Source organism: Pteropus alecto, unplaced genomic scaffold (genome assembly GCF_000325575.1).
Source record: "Pteropus alecto unplaced genomic scaffold, ASM32557v1 scaffold24, whole genome shotgun sequence".
Lineage (NCBI taxonomy): Eukaryota > Metazoa > Chordata > Mammalia > Chiroptera > Pteropodidae > Pteropus > Pteropus alecto.
Genome location: NW_006439192.1, coordinates 24,278,409 through 24,300,432, shown reverse-complemented (window position 1 = coordinate 24,300,432; position 22,024 = coordinate 24,278,409). Strand labels below are relative to the sequence as shown.

General features: G+C 32.4%; 2 pseudogenes; both read right to left on the bottom strand.

The window, feature by feature from the left end:
- The window catches only part of LOC102888512, a 99,246-nt pseudogene that overhangs the window by 76,665 nt on the left and 557 nt on the right, over positions 1-22,024 (bottom strand).
- LOC112483450 lies at positions 12,424-12,539 on the bottom strand (annotated as a pseudogene).

The following is a 22,024-nucleotide window of genomic DNA, read 5'->3' as shown; positions in this document are numbered from 1 at the left end:
AAAAAATATAGAAGGAATCTCTACAATGTACACAAATTCCAGTTTTCTGTAGGCAAATGCAATTCAGTCTATTTTAATTATTTTGAGGACTAGATTTGGCTACTATGATGTTAAATAGTTGAAATAAAACCCCTAAACCTCTTTCCTGGCAGCAATGCAAATTACCAGCATTAAAGAGAGCAAAGGGGCATATATTTTTATTCATACTGCTCAAATTGTGTGTCATAGAGATTAACACTTCCTCATAGTAAAACTAGGAAATTACGAATAGGAAAACAACTCTTCTCTCCTGACTCCTAATTTAACCTTCTTCCTTGTAAAAGAAATCACATTTTAAGTTGTGCACTTCATGCCCAACATTTAGCTGTAAAAAAATGGTTAAAATTGAGACTATCACTCACCTTTAAATCTTAACTTTAGTATGGGGCAATTTTTTTTTTTATTTTCTTTGACTTTACAATTAAACTTAATAGCCAGGTATATGTATTAATGTAAGAGACAAAAAGTCATTAAAAATATATTTACTAAAGCTCTTAAATGACCTTATTATACTGGTGCTATACCAAATTTTATAGAACATTATGTAATCTTACATGAAGTACTTGGGACATCAGCATTTATATCTGTTGACATTATAAATTCTCAGATATTTAAAACAATATTTTAATAATAAAGAGTATATTTATAGTACCATCAATTAATAACTTACTTTGACATAAGGAAGACAGTCTTGAATTTCTGTACATTTTTTTTAAATTTTAATGTAATTATTTTATTTTCTAATTTTGTTTTTTTGTTGCTTTTAATTTGTAAGTATTCAGATTTTCTGTATACCCAACAGCAAAGATTGACAACCACAGCCTTAGATTTAGGTCAGCACAGAGTCCCCTATAGAATGCAATCATCAATATTTATAATTAAAAAGATACACAGTAGGTAAGTGGCAGAAGATAACTTTTATCCTGAAGTGATAATATGTTATCTTTCTGATCCAAAATAAATTCCCCCTATTTCACCCAATACTTCCTTTGCTATGATTCTCTTCCTAAATAAATGGCATCATCATAAACCAAATTGCCCAGGCCAGAAACACAGTCATCATAATTTCCTCATTCTAAAAATCTCATTAGTTACTAAAGCCTTTTTCTGTCTCCTGCCCATTTCTCTCCAATTTTAGTGCAACCTGCATCTTACTGAATGTCACCATCAATTTTCACCAAGATGATACTGTTAACTTAAAAATAAGAAGCTAAAGTGAGAGGCAAAAAGCGTTGTAGATCAAAAGTCAAATAAAAAAGAACTGCAATTTTGGAAAGCCCTGATTTAGGCAGAAACTCAAATAGTGTTCCAATTATGGGGTGAAAGCAAGGAGTTTTTATGAGAAAGGGAAGCGAAATAATTACATGAATTGAAGGAAGAAATTTCTATTGGTGCTGATAAGCTAAGTTATTCCTTAGCTATACATGGGGTGCTAATTCTAAAGAATGTTCTAAATTTTCAGTGCTAGCTATACATGGTGGTGCTAATTCTAAAGAATGTTCTAAATTTTCAGTTCTCATTGTCAGGATGTCTGCCTTACTGTTAGTATGATAGTTGTTTGGAATACAGTGTTGGTTTGGACCAGTTCAAAGTTTATTTTGCCCAGCTCAAACATTCCAGGGGTTTGAGGAGTAAAATGTGCAAGGCAATTCCTCTGGGATGGCATCTGTGACTTCATTTTGAAATATCTCCATTTATATCTTTTTCCACAATACTGTAGTTTCCAGCTATTCACCCCACATTTTTATGTTTTTTGTCAAAATATTTTTGACAACTCCATAAAACCTATTATCCACATTGCATCTACAGTGCTTTCTAAAAATACAAGTATCATCTTAAAAGGGAAGATGAACCCACATCACTCTTTAATTACTATGTCATTTTTCTGAATCCTATTTGCTATTTTTATTCACACAGAAATCTCTCAAGAGATGGCCACACTAGCACATTCTAAGTGTCCACCTTCCATTCACTGCAAATTGGATCTAGCTCCCAAAACCATTCTTAAAAAAAACTGTTTTATAAAAGTCAGGAACAATTTCCTTGTTTTAAGTCCAAAAGTATCTTCTATTTCTCTTATGAAACCTCACAGCATCATTCAATGCTTTTGAACCCTTCCTTCTTCATGAAGTTATTTTCTCTTCATTTTCCAGGTAACTCTCTGTTTTCTTTTTCTGTTCCTTTTACACTCGACCTCTAAATGTTAAAAAGTCCCAAGACTTTATCCTGGACCACTCTCTCTTCCTAATGTAGGGAATCAGAATAAGCTGTCCCAAAATATGTCACTTTGGCATAAAGATTATTTTGAGCCAAAGGCAGATGAGACCCAGCTGAAGGAGAAAAAGCTCTCTGCCCTCCTCTGTCTCGTACCAAGAAGGGCAAAACAACTCTTAATCGTTGGAGGCTCTTATCAGCCCAAAGATAGCATCAAGAAGAATCTATAGCAAACTTTACTAATATAATGCTTATCTTCAGTCAGTTTCTCCCATATATTTACCTTCCCATAGTTGGCCACCTCTAAAACCTAAAGCTTCTTTCTTTTGTCTACTCATTTCTCTACACATTTATCACCCTTTGTCAAGATACTATACAAGCTCCAACTTCTAATCAACCCTTTGAGTTACTCACAGCTGAGTTGCTCCCACATGTATGCACACTGCACACATCAATAAAAATTGTATGTATTTCTCTTATTATATTTGTATTTTTAAACTTGATTCTCCTATAAGATATAGATGCATATATTAAACTTTCTATTTTATATCTATATTTATAGTAAACATAATATAACTGATTCTCATCATCACTCAAGCAGTTTTCTTCATTTTAAGAAGTGGCCTTGTGTGTTAGTTTCCTTTGGTATTAGTTACTGTAACAAAATCATCGCAAACTTGGTGGCTTTAAGCAATACGAGATTTTAGTATCTTAAAGTTTTAGAGGTCAGAAGTCTGAAATGGTTTTCACTGGGCTAAAATCGAGGTGTGACAAAGCTACATCTTTTCTGGAATAAGGTAAATCTGCTCCCTTGTCTTTTCCAGCTCCTAAATGCCTCCTACATTTCTTGGCTCTTAATCTCTTTCTCCAGTTTCAAAGCGAGCAGTGTGGCAGCTTCAAATATCAATCTGACTCTAATCTTCTTTCTCTCTCTTCCACATTTTATAGACCCTGTGATTACATTGGGGCCACCTGGGTAGTCCAAGATGATGTCTCCATCTCAAGATTCTTAACTTAATCAAAAGTCAAAGTCTCTTTGCCATGTAAGGTAATATATTCTCAGATTTCAGCGATTATGACATGGGCATCTTCGAAGGTCATTATTCTATCACATACTCCATCTTTGTATTTCCTCAGGTCTAATCCTGGGCATTATATTCTCAACAATTTGTTCTTTCTACAGTGTTTGTGTTGATAACTTTATTGAATAAGGTTTCAATATAAAAGGTCTCTGCTCAGCTGTCTCTGAACTATCTACTTCATTTCATTGATCTATTTGTTCTTATTGTTTTTATACTAATATAATACTTTTTTCCTATTCATATGACTTTGTAACAGTCTATTTTAACAATTTTAGGCTGAGTTATTCTTTTTTATCTTCTTTCATAATTGCCTTATTTACACATAGAATTTTCTTTTTCCTGATAAATTTTTAGACTAAATTAATAATTTCCAAAAACACTCAGCTGATTTTTTATTAGAATTGCTTTTAATTGATAAAATTAATTTGGAGAGAATTATCTCTATATATCCATTAATAGAGTTCTAAAATTTTCTCCATAGAAGTATATGTAATCTCTGATATTTCCTAGATACTATATAGGTTTATTTGATAGTGTGAACACATTTTATTATGTAATATATTCTGTGGTTGGTTATTGCAAATGTAGAATAAATATTGATGCTTATAGATTGATTTGTATTTGGCAATCTTGGTGATATTTACTCTAATTATTTGATTATGGATTTTGTTGCTTTATCTAGGTTTCTAATAATTACTTTTACTGTAATAACAAGTTTACTATACTTATTTTTATTTCCTTACAGCTTTTTATGGAACTTTTTCCTATGTTTAATAGAAGTGGTGAGAGTAACACCATTGTTTTATTCATGATATTAAAGGAAGGTATCTAAACTTTCTCTCTTAAATGGGTGCCTGACATTAACTGCTCTCAAATATTTCCAGTTATCTAAGAAACTTGTTCATAAACACATATTAACATTTATAAAATAACTTTTCTTCAGGATTGGATGATCATATGATTTTTCTCTCTAAGCTTATTAATATGATGAAGTATAGTGATGAGTTTTCTAATGTTGAATCATTCTTACATTGCTGAGATAACTCTTAATTGATCATAATGGTGACTTTTGAATATTCAGTAGAATAGCATTTGTAAATATCTTATTTAGAAATTTTTCAAAGATTTTGTAAGTAATACAGAAAAGCATTTTGATTTTTTAATTTTTACTATCCAGTTTGGGAATCAAAAGTACATAGTTTCATGTCATTCATAAATAATGAAAATTTGACGCCTTCTTTTCTTATTTGAATGCCTTTTATGTCTTTCTCTTGCCTGATTACACTTGCTAAGGCCTCCAATGTTATATTGAATAACAGTGGCAATACTGGACAGCCTTGTCTTATTTCTGATCTTAGAGGGAAGGGTTTTAGTTTTCACCCTTAAGTATAATGTTGGCTGAATGTTTGTCATATATGGCCTTTATTATATTAAAGTACTTTCCTTCTATACTGATTTTGTTAAGTGTTTTGATCATAAGTGGATGCTGTATCTTGTAGTACATATACACAATGGGATATTACTCAGCCATACGAAGAGATGAAATACTGCCATTTGCGACAACATGGATAGACCTTGAGATAATCATGCTAAGCGAAATAAGCCAGAGAAAAAAAGTTGAAAATCACATGATATCACTTAGATGTGAGATATAAACTTAAAAGCAACAAACAAACAAACAGAGACTCATGGACATGGATAATAGATTAGTGGTTACCAGAGGATAGGGGAAGAGGGAGGAAGGGGGAGGTAGGTGGAATAAAAGAGGTCAAATATGTGGTGATGGAAAGAAATCTAATTATGGGAGGGGAACACACAATGCAACATATATATGCCCTACTGTTAAATTGTATACCTGAAACTTATTGTATTTCATTAACAAACTTCACCCAAAAAATAAATTAATTAATTATTTTTTTTTAAAAGTACATAGTTTATAAAATAACGTGGGTAAAGTTCTCTTTTTTATAGTTTAATAGAATAACTTTTTAAATGTAGGAAATATATATTGTTATGAACTAATTGTGTGTCCTCAATTCATATGATGAAACTCTAACCCCTAATGTGAATGTATTTGATGATGGGGTCTTCAAAGAGGTAATTTAGATTAAATGAGGCTATAAGGATGGGGCATCAATCTGATAGGACTGGTGCCCTTATAAGAAGATGAAGAAACAAGAAAAGAAGAAGAAACATCAGGACTGTGTGTGTGTGTACAGAGAGAAAAGGTCACGTGAGGATGCAAAAAGAAGATGATTATCTGCAAGCCAAGGAGAGAGGGCTGAGGAGAAATCAAATCTGGCAATACCTTGATCTTGGACTTCCTGACTCCAGAATTATAAAAAGTAAATTTTGTTGTCGAAGCCACCTAGTCTGTCATATTCTGTTATGGCAGCCATAGCAAACCAATACAAATATTCCTTGAGCATTTGGTAGACATTACCTATAATACCATTTTGGCTTCTGCTTTCATGGAGAAAGTTCTTTTAGTTATTTTAATGCATTGACCTATTCTGAGTTTTCAGTCTTACATATTAGGGACATTTTATATTTTTGCAGAAATCCATCTATTCCAACTAGTTTCAACAATGTCTGGAAATACATCTGTCTCACTAGAACGTCACTGGTATATATTTGTTCATAATATGCCTTTATTATTTTTATCTATAATTCTATCTCTGGTCATTTCCTCTAATTTATTCTGCATTACTTTTTCCTCTTCCTGAAACACTCTTCCTTCAGATGTCCACTCGACTCACTTTCTTACTTCATTCAAGTGTTTACTCAAATATCACTCCCTCACTGGCCCTTCTTGGATCATCCATTTAGAATCACAATTGTTAACTAGCACTCCCTCCCCCTTCCAGCTTTACTTTGCATTACACTCATCTCCTCTAATATACTGCATAGTTGTTGTTTGTTTGTTTAATTTTGTCTCTGCCTACTCCAATTTAAGTTTCTTGAGGGCATGAAGTTTGGTGTATTATTTTTTCTACTGCCACATACCTACCATATAGAAGAGTGCCTGGCACAGTATATGTGCTCAACTAATAACTGAATAAATGAATAAATGAGTGAATCCTCTATTTGTTTATTTGCATATTCTCTCTTTTTTTTTTCCTCAACTAGTCAATCTATTAATACATCTATTTTATAAATCTTTCAAGAAGCCAGCATTTAGGATAGTTTTACTCACTTTTTTATTGTTTTTATCTAAATTGTTGATTTCTTCCCTTCATTTCTGCCTGCTTTGGGGCGGGAGACGGGGATTCTCTTCCTCCCTCCTAGCACATGAATCAACGTTAAAAACATAGATTTGCTATCCCCAGCCTTTTTGTTTTCATTACCATTGTTTCAGAGGAGAGGGGGTATCTTTTTCCTCTATCATCATAGGTTCTCTTGTTGGGGTCTTAACAATTATACTGACAAAAGGCAAATTAACAAGAGAAAACCAAACAGAAGTTTATTAACATGAGCATGCAGAAACATGGGCATACTCAGTGATGAGTAATTCTAAAGGGTGGTTAGAATTTGAACTTATATAAGCATCTTAACAAAAGAACAATAATTTTTTAGAGAAGTAACAAAAAAAAAGAAGTTTGATCTTCTAGGGACAGCAAAGTGTGGGAAGCAAATATATGGGGAAACTAATGGTAGATAAGGGCTAATTTTAGCAAGGTTTCCTCTAGTGCTGTGTCTGGGCTAATAAAGGTCTAGAGTTGTCTCTGGGAAAGAAGGAAGGGGGACACCTTTACAAATTTTTATCCTGCTCTTAGGCAAATAGAGGGAAACAGGGAGCTTCCCTTGTATCTGCTTCTTCTGAAATGCTTCAGCTCAAAATAATTTCTATGTTAAAGTGGAATATTTTGGGGTGGCATATTCTTCTATCCTTCACTATTGTTGGGGTCTTATTTGATAATGCCCATGATAATAAAATGCTCTTTGCATCATCCTGAACTTTAATTCAGATGACAACTTATTGCAAAAAAAGTGTAAAATATGTAGTAAATTTTAAAATACTGCTCTAAAAATCTTCCACGTTTGATTCATATTTTGTATTGTTTCTTTTTTTTCCTTTGGTGAATGGCTATTCAAATAGTGGCACCCAGTAGGTTAAGAGCTCTAATCAGCCTTGCCTTTAGTGTTCTACTTTCAAATTGATTTAATGGGATTTAAGTAATTTTACTATATTTAATTATATAACTGTAAATTTTCAGCCTATAGATATAAAATGTAAAATGCTAAATTTGAGTACTTGGAGGAGGAATTGAAGTCCTTATATTGATAAAGGATTTAACAATTGTCGATGACAATAGTATTTACATGGGTAATGTTGACTTCAAGATCTATTCACTCATACTCTACTATATTGCATAGGAGAGTTCTAGAGCTGGATATTATACAGATGGAGTGAAAACTTTGAATTCTGATCAATTTAAAACACTTCATTTGAAATTCTATCATAAATCATGCATATTTACTGCCACAGTAGTAATTAACTAAGCTTTATGCTAAGTTTTTATCTTTTTCTTTAATCAAAATATACTTGTTTTATGGTTGCATGGTGCAGAACATAAACTATATCTATTGACAGCTAGTAGACTGTTATTTTAAAATTTAAAATATAGAATAAAATATGTCTTACAGAAGAGTAGCCAATAAGGCCGCCTTAAGCATAAACATGAAGAAAAGGCTTATGCACTATTTATTTTAAGGATATTAGCTGTTGGATGCTGGTAAAAATCTATAGAGTTTATTTTCCTCACGTGACAGGTTACATCAACTGAATTTTCTCTTAGGGCAGGCAGGATATGAGCAAGGTATAAAAAGATGATTTTAGGTTTAAATAGGAGCTCTTTGGATCATGATTAGAGCATTGAACTACCCATATTTCCTCTGATTTTGAACGAAAGAAAATTATTTACCTTACATAAGCATATGGTTAGGTATATAAAATTTAAAAGTGAATTACCACAGAAAATTAAATCTAAGCTCATTCAGTCTGTAAATTTATGTTGTATTTTGATCACATAATTTTATTGCTAGAAATGAATAGAGAACATAATTAACTAATGCCCTGATTTTAAAGATTTGGAAAATGACCAAAAAGTGACCAGAGCAAAATTGCCTAGAGTGGAATCAGTTTTCTAGAGATTAAGAGCACAGAGTTTTCAGTCCAAGTTCCATTATTTAAAGTTGATTTACTCTGGGGAAGCCACTTCTCTAAGTTTCTACATTAGTTTTTTTTTTAAAAAAAGTAGATATATTTAAATGATTATGAAAATAAAATAAATGGCAGACACTTTGTAAGTATTTAAATGTAGTGACATATCTTATGGGTGAACTCGCAATGTTTATAACAGTCTTGTGAAGTAGATAGTATTAACTTTCCCATTTTAAGATGAAAAACCAATGCATAGAGAAGAAACTTGCCCATGATAACATGGCTGGTAGAAAGGAGAGTCATGACTCAAAACCAGGCTATCCGGTTTTGAATCCAGGCTCTTAACCACTAGGTATACTACAGCCTATAGACAGGTGAGATGTGTTACGTATATTTTAACTATGACTTTGTTCTTTCCTTTAAACCATTGCCATTTCAACTCCGGGATTATTATATTCTGAATTTCATTCATTTCATTTTCCTAACATTAATCTCTCACAGTTTATCAACCAAAATTTAGTGATTACTCTTCTCGGTCTTGGTATTTTTCACCATCACCACCAGTTTCTCTCTGGTAAAACTACCTCCTCTTCTTTTGAGCAAATTATAAAATTAGAATTTTGAAACAATTAGGGACCTGAGGTCACAAGGTAATCAAGTAACCTAAATTATTGCACTAAAATTTATCTAATTTCATTCCTATTTCTTCTTCTTTACATTTATGTTCTAATATACTCTTTCTTAAATTCTAATTCTAATATTTTTTCAATAGTTTACATTTCTCTGTACTCTTGATTCTTTTTGATTTACTAAGATTCATGACAATATTTTGGTTTAAAACCTCACTTTTTTTATGATGAGCAATTCTCTGATCTAGTTTATTAATTTTGACCTATAATTCTGGTGATATTCTGTTGTTTGTTTGTCTTGTGCTCTTTTTATTTTCATATTTTCATTTTAAATTTGTTTTATGATTTTCTTTAGTGTTAAGAAAGTAATACATCTATTTTGCATATGAAAAAATAAAGAATTTATGTAAGTCTATATATATTAATTATCCTGAAGCCTAAAAGAGAGGAAGGAGATAGATATATCATATCGAAGCTCTAATGCCTAACCAATAAAACTCAGAAACTCATCTAGCTGGCACCTATAAACTCCAGACTGGATAGTGTTTTCTGCTGACTATCAATTAGAAAAGTGATTGATGGTTGTATTTCACAGGCAAATAACAAACAACTTATGAAGTCTGGATATCTGCAAGTAATTTTTATCTACAAATAACGCTTCAAAACTTATTGCAGAGATATAAATCTGACAACCAAGTTTTTATTTTTCAGCATAGATCAGTATTTATAATTCTTTTCTCCATTCAAAGAATTCAAGAACAATTTTAGCTTCTAGCTAAATCATAAAAGTTCCCAAATCACTACGTGACTCAGAATCCTACTTTTTACAATACCCAATCAATCAATTCTTATCTTGGAAACCTTTATTGCTAGGTCCTGTGTCCAAGACTATGTTCATAGCTAAGACTGTCTCCATTTCCTGGCAAGGGTCATGTACTTCAGATCCTGGCCATCTTTGCTTATATTTGGTCATGTAGAACCCAGTCAGTTGTGAGCTCCAGCACATAATTTACTGCACTGCATTTTCATTCACCTTAGTAGACACATAGATGTCTATCGTGGTTTTTAACCTTCTTTTCTTCTTTAAATTTATTATATTTTCCAGTCATTTCCTTGTGGCAGAAAGGAGCAGAGTGGATCCAGATAAACCTTCAAAGATTTTAGACCACGTACCACAAGGGTATTTTTATAGTCACATATTCTTAGAAAAAAAAATAAAGTAAAAATATAATTACCAAACATATCTGAAGTTACTCCATACGAATGGAGTCTGTGTTTCCGATCTAATATTAGAGAAAATATTACAAGAAAAAAGTTGAAGTAGTAAGAGCTGAGTCCTCCACATTGTAATATACATTCAGTGTCTAATGCAGGGACTTTGAAAAAGGAAGATAAAAATTTTTGTTTGTTTCATTATTTTATTAAATCTTTAACTTCGTTGGCCTGTATCTTGCTACTTGGTTCATCGCAAAAGGGAAGAAAATGGCCTCTTTAAAATTCACACACTAAAATAAAGCTCATTCATCCAGAAGTAATAATGTAATGAGTGCAATGGGAATAGCTATCAGGAAATGCAATGATATTACATTTATTCCTTTTAAAAGATAATTCAGATCTACTCGATATAATTAGTAGAGAAATAAAAGTAAGAAGAGGCTTAGAAATTGTATCAGTAAGATAAATGGTTTAAGCAAAGATCAATTAAGAGCCATCTAGAGTATTTAGTGCTCAGAACAAGTGTCTAAGAATAGACTAGTACATAGAATAAAGCTATGAAATTCACCAGGAAAAAGCCAATAGGTTGGCGAAGACAAGCAAGCCAATACTGAGAAAACCTCAACAGTTTTGCTAGTGATAGAGTATCTAATTGAACTATATATTTTTTTCTTTGAACCCTTTTTCTTGTTGCTTGTTTCTAATAATACAGGCTAGAGAAGAGGCAGTCTTATACCCAGGAAAAGAATGAGAATATCTTTGAGTGGGTGATGTGAGGGGGGCCATATATATGCAGTTTGAAAAAAAGTAGTTTGAAATACTTTTTTTAGAAATATAAAATACAAAATAAAAGTTCTATAAAACATTGCAGGCAGTCAAGAATACATAAAGTATATGACTATAAAAAACTAATTGCAAAACAATGAGATACCACTTTATGACTATTAGACAGTCCAAAATCTAAAACAGTGAAAACAACAAATGCTTGTGAGGATGTAGAACAATAGGAACTCTCATTCATTCGTGGTGGGAATACAACATGGTACAGTCACCTTAAAGGACAGTTTGGCAGTTTCTTATAAAACTAAACATACTCTAACCATACAACCCAGCAATTGCTCCCTTTGTATTTACCCAAAAGAGGTGAAAGTTATGGTCACACAAAATCCTGCACGTGGGTTATTCAATTATAGGAGTTTCTTATATTTTTGGAGATTAACCCCTTGTCAGATAAAAGGTTTGAAAATATTTTCTCCCATTCCCTAGTTTGCTTTTTCTTTTTTTGATTATTTTCTTTGTTGTGCAGAAGATTTATAGTTTGATATAGTCCCACACATTTAATTTTTGTTTTTGTTGCCTGTGTTTTTGGTCTTATTCATGGACTCATTGCCGAGACCAATGTCATGAAGCTTTTCTCCTATGTTTTCTTCTAGGAGTTTTACATTTTTTCATATTGTTTTTAAGTGTTTAATCCATTTCGAGTAGATTGTTGTGTATAGTGTAAGATAAAGGTCTAATTCCATTTTTTTCCTTTTTACATGCGGATATCCAGTTTTTCTAATACTATTTATTGAAAAGACTGTCATTTTCCCACTGAGTATTCTTGGCACCCCTGCAGATTAGTTGACCATACGTGTTTGGATGTATTTCTTTCTACTGTCTATTCTGTTCTAATGATCTATGTATCTATCTTCATGCCAATATCATACTGTTTTCATAACTGTAGCTTTGTAATATATTTCAAAATCATGAAGAGTAAAGCCTCTAGCTTTCTTCTTCTTTCTCAGGATTCATGGTACTTTGTGGTTCCATATGAATAGTAGAATTGTTCTTATTTCTGTTAAATACGCCATAGAAATCTGATAGAGATTGTATTGAATCTATAGATTTATTTTTAAAGTATGGACATTTAAAAAATATGAACCCAGGATATCTTTCCATTCTTTTGTGTATTCTTTAATCTCTTTCATCAGTGTTTTGTAATTCAGTATACAAGTTTTTAATCTCCTTGGTTCAGTTTATTTCCTCGATATTTTATTATTTTACAAGTTTTTTTTTTTTTTTTACTTATTGTTATTTATGCCTACAGCATCTTGTTTTCCTAGGTGGTCTCCCATCCATGTACTAACCAGGCCCAACCCTGCTTAGCTTCCGAGATCAGACATCAGGCTTGTTCAGGGTGGCATGGCCGTAGACCATGGACTGTGGCTCCACTGTCGTCCTGCTAACCCAGGACCTTCTGTGTGTAAAGCAGATGCTATACTATGGAACCATGTCCTATTATTTGACATGTTATTTAAATGGGGTTGTTTTCCTAATTTCTTTTTCAGATAGTTTGTTGATAGTGTATAGAAACACAAATGATTTTTGTATGTTGATTTTGAATACTGTAATTTTACTGATTTCATTTCTTAAATCTAACAGGTTTTTATGAAATCTTTAGAGCAGAGGTCTCCAAATCCCCTACCCCCAGCTGGGGCTGCACAGCACGAGGTGAGCGGCCGTAAGCAAGCGAAGCTTCATCTATATTTACGGCCACTCCCCACCACTAGCATCACCGCCTCAGCTCCACCTCAGATCCACCTCAGATCATCAGGCATTAAATTCTCACAGGAGCACCAGGCCCCCGTGACAAAAGGGCTGGGCACCACTGCTTAGAGTTTTCTATATATAACATTATTGTCATCTGCAAACAGGGACAATTTTACTTCTTTCTGATTCATATACTCTTTGTTTCTTTTTCTTGCCTGATTGCTTGGGCTAGGACTTTCACTATTATGTTGAGTAGAGTGGTAAGAATGGGTATTTTTGACTTATTTCTGATCTTAGAGGAAAAGCTTGTAATTTTCCACCATTGAATATGATGTTAACTATAGACTTTTCATACATGTTATTATATTATTATATTGTTACTTTCCTTCTATTCTTAGTTTGTTGAGTGTTTTTATCATGAAAAGTGTATTAAATTTTGTCAATATTTTTTCTGCAGCTATCGAGATCATCATGTAATTTTATCCTTCATTTTATTAATATGGTGTATTATATTGATTGTTTTTGCATGTTAAAGCAGCTTTGAATTACAGGGAGAAATCACACTTGGTCAAGGTGTATAATCCTTTTAATGTGCTATTAACTTTGATTTCCTAGTATTATGTTGAGGATTTTTGCATCTATATTTATCAGAGATGTTAACTTATAGTTTTCTTGTCTGGTTTTGCTAACAAAGTAATGCTAACATCATAAAATTAGTTGGGAATTTTCCCTTTACTTCAATTTTTTTGAAGAGTCTGAGAAAGATTGGCATCAATTATTTTTTTTAACATTGGTAAGTTCACCATTTTGCCTTGGGTATTTCTTTGTTGTGAGGTTTTGATCATTGATTTACTCTCCATACTAGTAACAGGTCTATTCAGATTTTTAAAATTTCTTTATGATTTAATCTATGTATTCTGAATTTGTCTTTATATTTACCTTTACCAATGAGTTTTATTTCTTTATGTTATTATGTTTCAAGGAATTTATCCATTTTTTCTAGATTATGCAGTTTGTTGCATATAATTTTTCATAGTTGTCTCATGAGCTTTTTTGTTTATGTGGCTGCCATTATAATGTATCTGTTTCATTTATGATTCTATTTATTTGAATCTTCTCTTTTTTTCTTTAGTTTAACTAAGAATTTATTAACTTTGCTTACCTTTTCAAAAATTGATTCTTAGTTACATTGACTTTTTTCTTAATTTTTCTTTTTCTATTATGTTTATTTCTGCTCTAATCTGCTAAATCCTCAGTTCTGTTGATTTGGGGCTAAGTTTTTTCTTCTTTCTCCAGGTCCTTGGCGTAAAGTTATATTGTTTATTTGAGATCTTTGTTTGTTTGCTTTTAATGTATGCAATTATTATTATGAACTTTCCTCTCAGTACTACTTTTGTTATATCTGATAAGTTTTGGTATGTTGTGCTTTTATTGTTTGTTTCAAAGTACTTTCTAATTAATTTTTTTAAATTTTTTGTCCCAATGGTTGTTCAAGACTGAGTTGTTTAATTTCCACATATCTGTGGATTTTTGAGTTCTACAGTTTTAGGGATTTCTAGTATCATTCCATTGTGTTCAGAAAATATATTTGGTATGATTTTGATTGTCTTAAATTTAGTAAGACTAGTTTTGCAATTTGCATGTGATCTACCCTAGAGAAAGTCTGTGTATTCTGTAACTGTGATTATAGTGTTCTGTAAATGTCTTTTAGGTCCCTTATTTGTTATTGATCTCCTGTCTGGACGTGATATTCATTATTGAAAGTAGGATATTCAAGTCTCTTACTATTATTGTATATTACCTATTTCTCCCATCATTTTTGTCAATGTTTGTTTTATATATTTATGTGCTCTAATGTTAGATCCATATATATATATATGTTTAATTGTTATATTTTCTTGGCAAATTAACCCTTTTATCAGTATATAATATCCTTCTTTGTCTCTTGTAACAGTTTTTGACTTAAAGTCTATTTTGACTGATATAAGTGCAGTCACTGTTCCTCTCTTTCAGTTATCATTTGATGGAATATTTTTTTCCCCATCTCTTTACTTTCAGCCTATGTGTGTCTTTAATCCAAAGTGAGCTTATTGCAGACAGCATGTAGTTGTGTCTTTATTATTACTATTATTATTATTATTATTCATTCTATTACTCTGTCTTTTGACTGACAAGTTTAATCCATTTACATTTAAAATAATTATTAATAGAAATAGATATACTATTGTCATTTTACTAATTATTTTCTGTTATTTTACAGTAATTTGGTCTATTTTTTCCTCCCTTGCTTTCTTCCTTTGTGTTTTGCTGATTTTTTTTTGTATGAATATACTTAGATTCCTTTGAATTTTTTAGTATAACTTTTATAGGTAATATTTTTTGTGGCCACCTTCAGGCCTACACAAAATATGATATAGTTATAATAGTCTACTTTAATCTGATAACAGCTTAAGTTCAAACATACAATATTTTTTTTCCCTACACACACATACATTCATTTAGTTATCACAATGTATAGCTATTTAAACTGTGTTTTTTAACATATATTTAGTTATAGCTATTTTTAATACTTTCATCTTTTAGCTTTTTTACTAGAAGTAAAATTGATTTATCCATCACCATTACAGTAATACAGTATTCTGAATTTGTCTATATATTTACCTTTACCAATGAGTTTTACATTTTCTTTAGATTATTGTGTTGTTGTTTAATGTCCTTTTATTACAACTTGTAGAACTCTGGTTAGCATTTCTTGTAAAGTAGATCTAGTAGTGATAAACTGAGCTTTTGTTTGCCTGGGACAGTTTTTATCTCCTTTATTTTTTATACAATGGTTTATAGTGCTCTTGGTGGGCATGTATTTTCTGTTAGCTCTTTGAATTTATTATCTCATTTCCTTCTGACCTATAAGATTTTGCCAAAAAGTCTGTTCATAGTGTTATGGAGTTCCCTTGTGTGTGACAATTCGCATTTCTCTTGCTGCTTTCGATATTCTCTTAGTTTTTGACTTTTGACAACTTTATTACAGTGTTTCTTGTTATAGATTTCTTTGGGATTCTTTTCTCTTGTATTCTTCAGGCTTCTTTGATCAGGATGTCCATTTCCCCCCAGATTCGGGGAGTTTTCAACCATTTTTTCTTGTAATAAGCTCTCAGCTTTTTGTTCTCTCTTTTCTCTTTCTGGTATTTCCATAATGCATAAATTCGTCCACTTGATGGTGTTCCATAAGTTTTTTAAACTTTCTTTATTCTCGTCATTCTTTTTTCTTCATGCTTCCCTGATTGAGTTATTGCCAAAAAAGAAACTGTTTTTGAGTTCTCCAATCATTTCTTCTTCTTGAAATAGTTGCTTTCGAACTCCCTTAGTAATTTTTTACTGCAGTTATTCTTCAGCTCCATGATTTCTGTAACTTTTTAATATTTTTTAATCTCTGTTGAAATTCTCATTTTGTTTGTGCATTGTTCACTTTGGCGGGCATTTTTGTGAATTATTTTTAATCCTTTATCAATTAAACCATATAGTTCCTTTTCACTTGGGTCAGTTTCTGGAGATTAATCCTGTTCTTTTGTTTTGAACGTCTTTGCTTGGTTCTTGGTTTTGCTTGACTTTCTGTGATGCTGCATATGCAGTACACAAAGCAGACACCTCTCCCAGTCTTCACAGACTGACCTTGTACAGAAGATGATACCCATAAATCAGCCTACCCAGAGATTCTGAGGGCCTCTAAACTCTTTTTCTCTTCAGAGAGAAGCAGGCAGCTATGTTTTTTGGCTGTTGACTTTGCATTGAGACAGATGGGGAGCTATGGCATCAACCATCCAAACACCATCTCCATTCTCCCTCAGGCAGTTAGATTGTACTAGACCCATTAGATCTCAATGACTGGCAAGACAGATTACAGTTCTTTGGGCAGCCCTGGTGAAATTGGAATATGAGATGCATGGGCCAACTTTTTTTTCACCCTAGAGGAAGCTAAGAGCCGTTTTTTTGTTTGTCTGTTTGTTTGTTTGTTTTTTCCATTTGTTTTGTTTTTCGTTTCTTTTGGTTTTTTTTCCCCCATTTGTTTTGTTTGGGTTTTTTTATCCTTTTACCCTATGTTGAGCAGAAGCGGAGGCCCTATGGTGTCTACCAGTCCTACCTGCTATCTTTGTCCTCTTCAAAGTGGCTAGACTGTGCTGGATTAAGCAGGAGTGTCATCATTGGCAAGACAAAAGCCAGTTCTCTGAGGAGCTCCTTGCGAAAATTTGGACCCTAAACGTACAGATAAAAACCCTTTCTTCAACTTGGAGGACCTGGGAGCTAGAGAGTTTCTTCCTGGTCATATGGTGCTGTTCCAAGAGCGGTACTCCAGCAAGAGGTTATCCTAAATCTCCCTGCTGGCTTCAGGGACTCTGTTTTCACATTATCTGGGGTATAGGAGTCTTTCAATTACTTTTGGGATTTCTCACATGTCAATGAATTGTTGTTTGCAGGGGAAAGGTCCAGGACTTCCTAATCTACCATCTTACAGATGTCACTTCATCACATGCAGTGAGTCTTCCCTTTTTTTAAATAAGTTATATTCCACTATAAGGTCACTTTCTATTGTATCAACTTTTTTATTAATTTTGGTTTGTTTATTCCTTGTCTTGCTGATACCCGGGCTCTTTCTAGGTTTTGGCTATCACGAGTAAAGCTTCTATGAAAATTTTTGTATAAAATCTTTTGTGACAATGTGATTTCACATCCTTTGGATAACTACTTAGAAGAAGAACTGCTGTGTCGTATGGTTTTGCACATTAATATTATTTTTAAAAATCAACAAAATATTTAGGTTTTCTCATATTTTGTAATCCCAAAGGAAAATATGAGAATTACCCTAACTTCATATTATTGACGACATTTGTCATTATCTGTTAGTTTGTTTGTTTGTTTTTTTACTGGTATATATCAACATACAGTTGTCTATTGATTTCAGGTAAGATTCAATATTAATATGCATTACAAAATTATACTTATCTTAAGTGAAGTTACTATCTGCTTAAGTATTATTTTCTTATTTTAAGATCATCCCTTAATTGTAGAATTATTTCTAATTTTACTATATATTTGGTATTAGAAAACATTATTAAAATAAGAAATCTTAGAAATATTTCTCCAAATATCTACTTCAAATTCTGGTAAAATGTTATTTTTATATATCTTCCCAAGTACATTTATTCCATTTTTTTCTGAGAAAAATATTGTATATTTCAATGTTTTCACAACCATTTATATCTATTTAATGTCTTTTCTCTAAAGAATTCAAAAGTCATTACTCTTGCAGACTTAACTAAAAATAAGACCCATTAATAATTGGATTCAATAAGATATAGTCTATTTTATTTTTCTTTTTATATAATATTAAGAAGTTTGAATTTTTTACTCAGCAAAATTCTTTCTGGCTGCTTCTTTGGTTATAAATCAGGCCCTTTCATATCTAACATTACTCTGATGAGGCGTTGAGAGTACTCATAGTTATACTACTTACTGAATTGCACTCCAGAGTTATATCAGAACAAAACACTGGGAAGTGCACCATAATTTACCATAAAGAAATAACTCCAGCAATAAACTCTATTTAGTATTATGAAGGAAGAGAATAATAGGACAAACTAAATAAACATCATCACAACATAGTACATTAGATGACATTTTTACAGCAATGTATAAAAATGACTTTGTAGATTCCTGATAAAAACTTACAGCCAAAGTTTCTTCCATGAGCATAAAATCATCTCGCTGTCATAAAAATCTGTCACTGGTCTCATGAAAGCTGTTTTTTAAGGAACAATATAGAGATGTTTCTCAACTTGTGATGGGGTTACGTCCCCACAAACACATTGTAAGTTGAAAATATCATAAGTTGAAAATATATTTATTGTGTCTATCCTACTGAACATTATAGCTTAGTTTATCCTTCCTTAAATGTGCTCAGAACACTTACATTACCGTACAGTTGGGCAAAATCATCTTGCTGCCACTGCATATAGCTAGCCCAGGATATATCAAAATCAAAATTTAAAGTATTGTTTCTACTCAATGCACATTGTTTTCACACCATTGTAAAGTCAAAAAATTTTGAGTTAAACTATTGTTAAGTCAGGGACCATCTGTGATTCTGTTCTAACATGAATGTAAATATTTTTAATTAAAACAGAATAGATAGGTCATAATCAATAATAAAATTGATTAATCGGTGATAAATTAAATCACTAATTTATTTGCAGAAAAATGTTATTAATCTCATAACATTTTATTCATATAATTCAATGCATGGATTTAAAAGAATAAAATGAAAATATAATTTAACCATTTATAAGTAGAGAAAATAAATATCCAATATACATTTTGTCAGTGAAAATGTATGTGTGTGTGTGTATATGTGTGTGTGTGTGTGTAGAAAAAAATTAAATATATTTAAATATATCACCAAGCTAGAGAGATAGTAAGGAAACTGCAGAGGACTAAAATAAAATAAAAACAGAAACTAAGAAGCAAAGCGAGTGTGTGAAATTCAGCTTTCATTCTGAAAACTTCTGCAAAATTAGAGATATATTGAAGTTTCCCCTCTCCTTTGGACTGCATGAGCTAGAAAAAAAGCAAAAGATTCTAATGCATCATGAGAAGTCTAATAAGACACTCCTGATAAATTTGGCACCCAAAAGAGCAAAACTGTTACTAAAAGAATGAATGAAAGATAAATCCGTTATGACTAGGATATGACTTGGAGTGGATGTTGATTGGAGATGAGATGGCCCAGAAACTGATAATTTGGGAAACTATGCCTCAACAGTTTTGGAAATAACTGAAGCAAAGAATTAAGAGTTATACATGCTCATAACATGAATTTCAAAGGGGCTATGGGCAGGTGTGATTAGGAAGGAAGGAGGAACACTGGACAGAGTTGCCATGAGGAGCAAGTTTAGTCCTATTCCCCTTCCATCCTCCACTGTACTCAAGATGTGAAAAAAAAAAAAGTTATCATTTTTAGGACCTCAGGAGAAATAGTAGAATCAGAATATAACCTGGTTTCAATTCAAGCAAAAGGAACATTTGGAGAAGAGGTTTAAGATAGATGATATTTGGCTAATTATTAATCATGAGTCCGAGAGCACAGGGAAGAATATGAGAGATTGAGGAACTGTGAGAGGTTTGATCCGAGCCACATAGGCATAAACTTCTGGGTGATGCAGGATGGCAGGGAGAGAAGAGTCTTGAGCTTTTTTTTTAAGATTTAATTTACATAAACATGAAAGGCAGGCTGCAGTAAATCTGGATAATCTCTTGAATAGACTAATTATAGTCTACTTCTCTGGACCTGTCAGGTCCTAAAACAGGCCAAGTAGTTGCATGCCTCTAGGCCTTTGCACATCCTGTCCTATCTACAAAGAAGGCTCTTACCACACCCTTCAAATTCATCATCCCAGAAAGGCCATTCCTCATTGCTCTATCTAGAACAGCCTTTTCATCACTAGTCTCTAACAGAGAAAATTATTTCTTCAGAATAATTACCAAAGCTGTAGTTGCTGGTTTGCATGTTTACTTGTTTTTGTCTCTTCCACTAGAATATAAGCTCCAGTATGGCAGAAAAACTACATCTTTTTGGCTCACTGATGTACTACTATCACTTAGCACAGTCCGAATACAGCACACAATGGTCATTCGAAAGTACCTGTTTGGTGAATAAATAAGTTAAAAATGAAAAAATTGCCAGCAATTTTTGGTTTTGTGACTAGGTAAATAAGCCAAGATCAGCACTACAGAAGGGTAAATGTAGTTGGGGAATAAGAAGACAAGGAGTTATGCAGGGGTCTAATTAAGATTTTGGGATCTGTCTAACATCTTGATTTGAAATAACAATCTTGAATTTATGAGACAAATCTAAAAAGTAAATTCAGATATTGGGATCATCAGCCTATTTGACCTAGTTAAAGCTGTGAGAATAAATGAGGAAAAAATAGGATATAATGGTCAAGAAACAAAAAAACTAAGAGACACAAAATGAGGAAATAAATTTTTGAGGAAATGAAATATAGTCAGAGAGGTAGGAGCAGAACTGCAGCCAAAGAATTACATTGCTTCAAGAAGAAAGAAGTAACAGAATATAGTCAGATGGGAGTAGGAGAGATGTGGGAAATGGCCGCTGGGTTTTACAATTTAGAAGTTGTTAGTAATTTTAGAGAATGAATACTTCAATGTCATTGTGGGAGTAGAAGACTGACTTTAGAGAGTCATGCAATAAAGGGAAGGCTGGAATTTAAAAGAGTAAATAAAACCTCTCTTTCAAGATGATTGATTATGAAGTGAATAAGAAAATCGAAGTAGCAAATAAAGGTATTCAAGGACAAAAAGGTGTGTTCCATTCTTTGTTTTTAGATACAGTAAATTTATACATATTTATGAGCTAGGAGAAAGAGCCACTGGCAAGGAAAACATTAAAGATACAAAGGAAATAGGGAATAATTGAAGAATTACTTATGTGAGACCTTGACAAAAGAGTCGAATGAGTATTCCTGAACACAAGCAAACATGCAGGGGACACTAGGTACTAGGAGAAAAGGCATCTCTTGTTTTGGGTGAACTTTCACCGATGTACAGAATGTGGAAAGAATGATAAATATCAGAAAAAGAAGCCAAGCAAACATTCCTCAGAGGCATAGAGGCCTCATTGAAATTGGAGACCATTTACTTGTAATAGCACAAAATGGCACAAATGCATGCCTACGTATGTTCTAACTGTTCAGTCTCTTGAGGTAAAAGGCTGTACAAAGATATGAAAGGATTAGTCTAGGATCGAAAGTCTATAAGGCAGATGTGGAAGAGTGATCTGAGGGAGAAATAAAGACCAAAAAAAGGGTTAGTAGTGTAATTTGATAGAATTTGGCAAAAATTAAGAGTTAAATAAAAAAACATAAAACAAGCAGAATTGAGAGGAAGGATAAAGGGCAGTTTTTGATTTGTTTATAGTTATATGTCTACTATACATCCAAGTCAAATACATAGTTGGATACGTAAGTCTGACTTAAAGAAATAGGAGATGGGGTGTAAAGTCGGATTCATAAGCACTAAATAGTATTTAAAAGGATCAGACCAATGTGATAATCTAGGGAGTGAGCAAAGATGGCGGC